Source organism: Oratosquilla oratoria, chromosome 14 (assembly GCF_046742065.1).
Source record: "Oratosquilla oratoria isolate Oo_2021 chromosome 14, ASM4674206v1, whole genome shotgun sequence".
In the NCBI taxonomy this organism is placed as follows: Eukaryota; Metazoa; Arthropoda; class Malacostraca; order Stomatopoda; family Squillidae; genus Oratosquilla; species Oratosquilla oratoria.
The window spans coordinates 36,180,035-36,190,034 of record NC_134790.1 but is presented as its reverse complement, the minus strand read 5'-3'; positions in this window follow the sequence as shown (position 1 = coordinate 36,190,034).

Sequence of the window (10,000 nt, the reverse complement as noted above, 5' to 3'; positions counted from 1 at the left end):
TGCACAAAATGACGGATACGAACAAGATCGGTAAAATACAAAGATGAGCGACCAAATTGGTTTCCAAGCTTTTGCAAATGAGATAAAAAGCACGACGAAACATTGGACACTGTCACAATTGAAAGAAAGAAGGAGCTGACACGTTTGTCATGTTCAGGTCATTAAAGGGAGTAGATAAAATTCTGAGAAATCTTGCCTTGGGTACGAGAGGGCTTAAGAGGTCATGGGAACAAACTGATGAAAACCATATGTCTGAAAGTTGACATGAAACCGTTTTCCGTATAAATGCATCACCTACAATAGCTTAAAAGATGGTATAGCCTAAGGTTAATTCTTCAGCGAATTTAAAGCTAGAAATTATATATGCATACATACATACATATATATATATATATATATATATATATATATTAGGATAGAATAGAACTAGGATTGGAGGAGGAATGGGGATGTTTCAAAAATGGAGTCACAAGGTGTGCAAAGTTGATGTGTGGAACAAGCAAGAAATAGAAGGAAGGGTAGTGAGAGGTGGGATGATGAAGCAAAGAAGGTCGAAGAAGAAAAGAAGCGAGCATTCACAGATTGGTTGCAAAATAGGACGAGGGATGAGAGGTACAAAGTAAAGAGAAGTAAAGTATAAAATAAAAGAAGCAAAGAGGATAGCAGGTGTGAAATGGGGTAACAGTATGAGAGAATTTTTTTTAAATAATAAGAATATGTTCTGGAAGGAAATTATGAGAGGAAGAGGAGGTGAATCAAGTAAAGAAGAAAAGGTAAAAGATGTAAATGGAGAGATGATAATGGAAGAGATGGCAGTAAAAGGAAGATGGGCAGAGTAATATAGGGAGTTGCTAAATATAAAGGAGGATAGGGAGAGAAAAGTAATTCCAATGGGAAGCGCCAAGAAAATGGAGGAGAAATAAGGAAAGATGAGGTGAAAACAGTTATTAAAATTATGAGAGTGGACAAGGCACCTGGGTTGGATAGGTGTCATGCGGAGTGTCTAAAAAGGGAGGTACAGTGATGATGGACTTGCTGGTGAGGTTGTTTAATGTTTGTCTAAAAGAGGGTAGAGTGCCAGAGGATTGGAGAAGTGCATGTATAGTTCCACTTTACAAGGAAAAAGGGAACAAGTGTGAGGGTAGTAGTTTCAGAGGGATCAATTTGTTGAGTGTAGTTGGGAAGGCTTATGGGAGAGTTTTGATCGAGAGGATTAGAAGAGGAACAGAGGAAGTAATTGGTGAGGACATTGTGGGATTAGGACAAGTATGGCTGCGTGGATCAGATTTTTGTGGTAAGATAGATATGTGAGAAAGCTTTAGGAAAAGGTAAAGATTTTTTTTAGGCCTTTATGGATTTGGAAATGGCTTATGACAGGGTAGACAGGAAGGCACTGTGTAAGGTATTCTCAGATATATGGAATAGGAAGAAAGCTGTTGAGAGCAGTCAGAATATTTACGAGAGTAGTAAAGCCTGTGTTAGAATTAGAAAGAGAGAGAGTGGTTTGAGGTAAAGGTGGGACTTCACCTGGGATGTGTTATGTCGCCTTGGCTGTTCAATTTATACATGGATGGGGTGGTGCGAGAGGTAAGCGCAAGGGTAATGAGCCGGGGATTGAAGATAGTTAAAGAAAATAGAGAAAAATGAGAGATAAGCCAGTTGTTGTTTGCTGACGACACTGCGTTTGTAGCAGGATCAGAGGAAGGATTAAGAAAGTTAGTGACGGAGTTTGGGAAGGTGTGCGGAAAAAGGAAGTTGAAGATAAATGTGGGTAAGAGTAAGGTGATGAGATGTACAAAGGGAGAATGTGGCAGTATATTGTGAGTATTAAGAAAGAAAGACTGGAGGAAGTGAATAGCTTTAAATACTTGAAGGCGTATGTGGCGGGAAAGGGAGGAGAGGAGGTGGAGGTAGAAAGTAGATTGAGGAAAGCAAGTAAATTCCTTGGGAGATGAAAAAATGTAATGAGAAAAAGACATTTGGGAATGGATGCTAAGAGGAGATTGTATGAAGGAATGATTGGGATAGAAACATGGAACATAAAAGAGAAAAACATGAGGATTTTGAATGTGTTTGAAATGAAATGCCTGAGAAGTATGGTAGGGGTTACTAGGTTAGATAGAATGAGAAACGAGGAGGTGAGGAGGAGACCGGGGGTGGAAAGGGAGTTGGGAGATAGGGTTGATGAAAAAAGAGTATTGGGATGGTTTGAACACATGGAAAGAATGAGTGAAGAAAGATTAGAAAAAGAGGTGTGGAAGGCAGATTTGGAAGGATGTTGTAGGTGGCAATAAAAGTATCAGAGATAATTTGAAACATGTATTGAGACACCATAAACTATATACACTGGAAAAATATAGGAGCGTTTTTACACGAGAAAGGTTAATTCATGACTGGTAAGCCACGCCACCAAGCTCAGATTTGGCGGGAAACCCAACACACTCATATACTAAGTTACACTCTTTATAACAACAGACATTACAATCAATAATGATTAAGGGGATTAGGAGAGAAACAGAGGAAGGAATTGGTGAGGAACAGTGTGGGTTTAGGACAGGTAGGGTTGCGTGGATCAGATTTTTGTGGTAAGATAGATATGTGAGAAAGCTTTAGGAAAAGGTAAGGATATTTTTTGGGCCTTTATGGATTTGGAAAAGGGTTATATCAGGGTAGACAGGAAGGCACTGTGGGAGGTATTGCAAATATATGAGATAGGAGGAAAGCTTTTAAGAGCAGTCAAGAGTTTTTACGAATGTAGTATAGCTTGTGTTAGAATCAGAAATAGAGAAAGTGAGTGGTTTGAGGTAAAGGTGGGACTTCGTCAGGGATATGTTATATCGCCTTGGCTGTTCAATTTACACGTGGGTGGGGTGGTGCGAGAGGCAAACGCAAGGGTAATGGGTCGGGGATTGGAGATGGTTAAAGAAAATGGAGAAAAGTGGAAGATAAGCCAGTTGTTGTTTGCTGACGACATTGCATTTCTAGCAGGATCAGAAGAGGGATTGAGTAAGTTAGTGACAGAGTTTAGGAAGGTGTGTGAAAGAAAGAAGTTGAAGATGATAAAATAGTATTGGGATGGTTTGGACGCATGGAAAGAATGAGTGAAGAAATATTAGTAAAGGTGTGGAAGGCAGAGGTAGAAGGAGTGAACATAAGGGGGCGACCAAGGATGAGATGGATGGATGGGGTAAAAGGGGCATTGGGAAAGAGGAGAATGTCTGTTGAGGAAGGACGGGAGAAAACAGAAGATAGGGATGAATGGAGAATGGTTGTGTATGGATGATACTGTGATGCATGAAAGGGAGCAGACATAGAGGGGGGTCACCGATTTAATGAAGCGGCCTTGCTGTGGATGTGCTGTGTCTGCGACACTGCTTCTGACCCAGGACAGTGGGCGAGATGAAGGGATGACCCGTCATCCAGGAGGAGACAAGATAAGAGAGAAGGAGGGGTTCGATTGGAGTGGAGTATATGGGATGGAATGGGTGGGAGTGGTTTTTATGCCTTTTTTTTGGGGGGGGGGCTACATCCCTTGTAAAAGAGAAAAAGCCTTTCGTATATGTATGTATACATACATACACACGCACGCACACACACACACACACACACACACACACACACACACACACACACACACACACACACATATATATATATATATATATATATATATATATATATATATACACCAGTATATATGTATGTATATACACGTGGAAGAAGATCGAACGTAAAAAACTTAGTGAGAGATAGTCAGAACTGTTGTGGAGAAAGATGAAAGTCTTCATCATTTTGTTTCGAAAGCTACGTCCCATCTGGAAAAAATATTGCTTTCCCTAATTTGCTTGGACATAGTACGTGTTGGTGAGTGTTTGTGTGTGTGTGTGTGTGTGTGTGTGTGTGTGTGTGTGTGTGTATTCACCTTGGTCTTTGGATCACGTGCTGGACTCGTGATCGACAGCTATTTCCCTCCTGGAAGAGAGCTCAGAGCTCGTATGACCGATCTATGGGTAATACTGCGACCTTACACGCAAGCACACACCCAACTCCCCGCCCACGAGAGTTGGAGTAGCGACTCGCAGCGCAGTGATACTGAAATTATTTCAGCCCTGGGCAGGATTCGAACCCGGACCGCCGGATCGACAGTCGGAGACTCTACCAACTGCGTCACCGAGCCGTGTGTGTGTGTGTGTGTGTGTGTGTGTGTGTGTGTGTGTGTGTGTGTGTGTGTGTGTGTGTGTGTGTGTGTGTGTATTACCGAGTTGTATTTACCTAGTTGTATTTTACGGGAAGGGGAGCTATGCTCGTAGTGTCCCGTCTTCATATCTCATTTTATCTAAACTGTTTTTAAATTTATGTATTGTTTTTGCACACACCACTTTCTCATCTAACTTGTGTGTGTGTGTGTGTGTGTGTGTGTGTGTGTGTGTGTGTGTGTGTGTGTGTGTGTGTGTGTGTGTGTGTGTGTGTCTTTCGCACCAGAGTATCTATAGGCGTGAGCAATGTTCTGTTAGATTATTCAAACTTACATTACACAGTATGAAATGAACGAGAGTGTCACATTGTGAAACATAACCACAAATCACCAGAACATAAAAAACACCCATTTAGGCTACCTTCCTTATAATGGGAAAGAGGCCTTTGGTCTATAGATAAGATAGACATCTACTTAATAATCACTTACCTTACATCTATACAAATATACATTATATTTCGTGACCACTAACACACAAATACACATGTAACCGCTTCACATCCAGTGCGACACGACAGTTTCAAGTTTCCATACGATACATACGACACCATTCATGTCAAAAAACATAAAACATTGGAACATGTTAAACAATATAAAAAAAGCTAGAGAACGATAATACACTTCAATATACATTATATATTTATGTTTATACAGTTTATCATGAAAATATCTTATCACATATACAATTGCTTTCAGATATAAGGAATATGAAGGATTCGCTGTTATATGAAAGTCTCCTTGTGAGCGTTATCACTCATTTCACACAAGGACTACTTGGAATGTAAATGTACTGACACATATATCATAAATCATACATATATATATATATATATATATATATATATATATATATGTAGTATATATATATATAGTATATATATATATATATATATATATATATATATATCATATATATGTATACATATGTGTATATGTATATGTGTGTGTGTTTGTATTTCATATGTATAAGCTTTTGCATGTGTGTGTATGTTTGTATATATCTGTGTGTGTGTATGTGTGTGTGTATGTTTGTATGTGGGTGTGTGCGCGCGTACATGTGCACCAGTATGCAGCCAAATGGTTATTTTGCTACACCCCTACTCCCCACTGCCCTCTCCATCCTCATCCTCTTCCACGTCCTTTTGGAAATCGCCCTCCTACCACGATTCGACCGAGCTGACGACAGCTCCTGCCGGTTCCTGGCTCCACGACAACGCAAGAGACGGCTCCAAAGGTCGTGTTGCCGTGGGTCGTTGGGTCGTCTTACTACCCGGATGTGGAGACGCCGGAGGAAGAAGAGATCCTCCGGCGACTGGCCATGCGGCGTGTCCCAGGGCTCTCGCCTCGCTCTCGATCTGTTTCAGCGTGGGTGTTGCAGCATCAGGTTTAGTAAATGATACTAGGCACGTGTCCCAAACCTCCCAAGAAGAGTCGGCAGTGTGGGTTTATGAGATGTGGGTTCTTCTTCTTCTTCTTCTTCTTCTTCTTCTTCTTCTTCTTCTTCTTCTTCTTCTTCTTCTTCTTCTTCTTCTTCTTCTTCTTCTTCTTCTTTTTCTTCTTCTTCATTTTATTTTTCTTCCCCTTCTGCTTATTCTTCTTTCTCTTTTTGATCCTGTACGTCCTCCTCTCATTCTTCTTTCTCTTCCTCTTTTGCTTTTTTCTTTTCCCTTTCTTTACATTTTCCTTTCTCTTACATTAATTTTCTTTTATGCATAACAGACAAAGATAGCGCCAGCTTGAGACCAAAAATTCGAAGACCACTCAACATGACATTCTTTCTCTCTCTCTCTCTCCTTTTCTCCCTTTCTCTCTCTCTCTCTCTCTCTCTCTCTCTCTCTCTCTCTCTCTCTCTCACTCTCTCTCTCTCTCTCTCTCTCTCTCTCTCTCTCTCTCTCTCTCTCTCTCTCTCTGACTCTTCGTTTACTGGAAGCTCACTCTCACACATTAGCAAGCAATTGTCCTAACATACCAGCAACCTGCGGCGGTCCAAGTGATTTCCCACAGACCTGTGTTATATGACCTTTCTCTCTCTCTCTCTCTTTCTCTCTCTCTCTCTCTCACTCTCACTCTCTCTCTCTCTCTCTCTCTCTCTCTCTCTCTCTCTCTCTCTCTCTCTCTCTCTCTCTCTCTATCTCTCTATCTATCTATCTATCTCCACTTCCCGGCAGTTCAGCTCACTGTCGCACACAAGCAAGCAATGATCCTTAGGCCTTCCCACAGACCTGCGTTGTGTGCGCCCGGGTCGCTAGCTGTGTCATTGGTTCGTAAGACAAGTGGGGATGGAACAGACATCCGTTGTCATCTCTCGCCATATGTGAAAAAGTGTTAAGAGAAGTTAAACGAAACTGACAGAGAAAAAGATTAAACGCAATCCGGAGACCAGAAACGGGCCCCTCGGGGATACATCTCCAGATGGAGGTGACGATGAGTGATGGGGAGATAATCCTCTCCGACGTCCTTTTCCCAGGACCATCAACAAACAGGTTTCCATCTTTGGTCCCTGTTCACAGAAAAGTATGTGTGTATAAAGTGAAACACATGTAGACATTTAAATAAAGAAATTATATTTGTAATAGGCGTAGAATGTGGAGCTTATGCTAGTCGACGTCATACAATTTTAACCAACCTACGTAATATCATTGTGACGTAAGAGGTTAAGAATAATTTAATTAATCAATAAACATAATTATTTTATTTAGGTTAACACCAGTTGATTGTACCCATCATAACGATATGCACTCAGACTTCTGATGTATGATTTATTGTTAATCTTTTTCTTCTTCTTCTTGTATTCCCTTTCTCTTTACCTCTTCTCTTCTTATTTTTATTTCTTCTCTTCCTTATTCGTCTTCTTATCGTACTTCTTTATCTTGTTCTCATTGTTTCTCTTCTCATTCCTCTTCCTTTTTATCTTCTTTTACCTCTTCTTTCTTCTCTTGTTGTTGTTCTTCTTCATTTTCTTCTGTTTCATCTTCTTCTTTTTCTTCTGCTTCATCTGTTTCTTTTTCATTCTTTGCTTATTCTTCTTCTTCTTCTTCTTCTTCTTCTTTTTCTTCTTCTTCCTCTTCCTCTTGCTCTTCTTTTTCTTCTTCTTTTTTTCTTCCTTTTCTTTTTTCTTCGTTCTTTGAACCTTTGACTTTCCGACTACCACCGCCAACCCTCATTCTTTCTCACATCACTTTGACATTCCACAAGGAACCATCTTCTTCAGACAAGAGAGAGTTCTTGAGAAAATTGTTTCCTTTTCCCTACAGTTTGTCGTTCGCTGGCAGAGTCTATTTACACTAAGAGGAATTTGAAACACAAACACTTTTCAAACCTTTCCCACCCCGTCTCCCTCTCCTTACGTTCCTCCCTTCGCATTCTTCTTGTCTTTTTGTCTCTTTTCCTTTTTTTTCTTTCGTTCTCACTTTTCGTTCTCCCCCTCTCCTCTTCCCATCCCGCTTCCTCTCTTCTCCTATCCCTTACTCTCTTTTTCATACCTGTTAGTTCTCCTCTTTTGTCTCCATTTCTCTCTTTTCCCTTCTCTCCTCCTCCCGACTCCTCTTTCTATCCCATTTTACTCTCCTCTCTCATCCATTACTCGTGAGTTTTCATTTATATATATTCTTCTCATCTGCCTGCTCTTCTCTCCTCTTCCTTTTCTCAACTCCTGTCTACCTTCTTCTCTCTCTCTCTCTACTTTCCCTTCTCCCCTCTTCTTTATCCCCTCTTCCTTCTCCCCTTCACTTTTCCCCACTCCCTTCTCCCTTCTCCCCCTCTTCCCTCTACTTTTTTACCCTTCCCTTCCCCCTTCTTCCCATTCTTCCTTCTCCCCTGTTCCTTCTCCCCTCCCCTTCTCCCCTTTTCACCTTCCCTTCTTCCCTCTCGTTTCTCCCCTTCTCCTCCCTTCCTTCTCCTCTCCCCTTTCTCTCTTCATCCCTCATTTCCTTTCTTCCTTCTCCCCTTCTCCCTTTTCCTATCTCCCCTCTCCTTTCTCCCTTCTCTCCTCTCCTCTCTTTCCTCCTACCCTCTCCCCTCCCCACTCTCCCAACTCTCCTTTCCCCGTACCACTCTCCCCTCCCTCCTCCTTTTTTCTCCTCCCCCGCCCCCTTCTCCCCTTTCCTTCTCCCCATTCTCTCCCTCTCCCCTCCCCTACCTTCCCCTCCTCTCTGGACGCCTCCCGGGGTGTAAGCGGGGCACGGTCGCAATTTCACGGCAGGCACCTGGGCATCGTCAAGAACTGGGCCGCGTCGTTAAGGTTCAAATTACCCTGAGCGTGGCACAGTCTCTCGACCATAACGACGTCGTTAGGCACTTAATGGCTCCCCTTTTGTGAATGTTTTCATGTTTTCGGTTATCTCTTTTCCGCTTGGCGGGGTCTCCATTAGCAGGAGAGAGACTGCTGGTGGTGTCTCATTGTGGTGGAGACTGTTGGAGAATGGAGGTGAAGACACTTGGGGAAGGTCGAAGACTCCTGAGAGGAGGGAGAGACCTCTGAGAAGCCCGCAAGACCTAGTGTGAATGAATAAGACTCTTGGTAAATTGACAAGTTCTTGTGAAGATGGAGAGGACCTTTGAGAGACCTAGAAAGCCCTAGGAGGAACAAGAAGACTGCTGAGAGACCTGTAAGGCCCTGGGAGGATGGGTAAGACCCCTTGGGAGACTTACAAGGCCCTGAGAGATAACCTTTGGTCATGAGGGTCTTCCCGAACCTTCGTGTGTGTACATATTCATGAGAGTGATTGTGAATATTTGCATCTATGGTCGCTGACAGTGTCACGATACAAAGTCATATTTCTTTCTTTTTTTCTGATCGGGGTTCGTCTCTTCGTGAATAGAAGCGTCTGGTATTGAATCTGAATGTACACCTTAGTCGTGCCCCATTTATATATATATATATATATATATATATATATATATATATATATATAGTTGTGTGTGTGTATGTATGTGTGTGTGTGTGTGTGTGTGTGTGTGTGTGTGTGTGTGTGTGTGTGTGTGTGTGTGTGTGTGTGCCTTGTTTCACTATATTTTTACTTTAGTATTTCAGCGTTATGATTACCTCAGCATTGAAACCTTTATAAGGAAAAAAGTCATTCGGTACTCATATATGTACAAATATGTGTGCACTACCTTCTATTGCCTGCATGGTTTCCCTCATTGGATTCTACGTACAAATTATCCTAAATAAAGATATTTCGAGGGAGAGGAAAGGGAGGAGCTTCTGAAGGAGCCACGAAGAACTCCGTAGTTCTCGCCAAAGTGGTTGGGAAGAGTTTTGACTGTGTGCCCCGTTCACAAACCCGAGATCCATATTTCCAGAGGCGTGACCTCCCTGTCGCCAAAACCAGCTGCCCAAGGTCAACTCAGGTCAGCCGCCTGAGTCGTTCCGAATGAAGGGTTTAATTAATTTTATGCTAATTTTCTTCGCGAAGCCAGGAGGTAGGGGCTGGGTGTGAGGCCCGCGGCTTGCGCGCGGATCCGGACGCGGCTTGCGCGCGGGTCCGGCCGCGCGGACAAATGACGCTCGACAAGCGCATGGCGGGGTCTATCTGTTTAACCGTGGAATAACACTCACGCCCCTTCCTTCCTCCTTTCCTACACACACACATACACACATATGTAAAAAAAAAACGTGTGTATTATAGAACAGATCGCTAGTAGCAGCGATGTAATTCTAACAACAAATCCAGGTCGTTGCGCAGCTTCGAACTCGGTCCATCTGAGCGTCTCTGTGTTTAAAATTAAGCGGAAATAAAAATG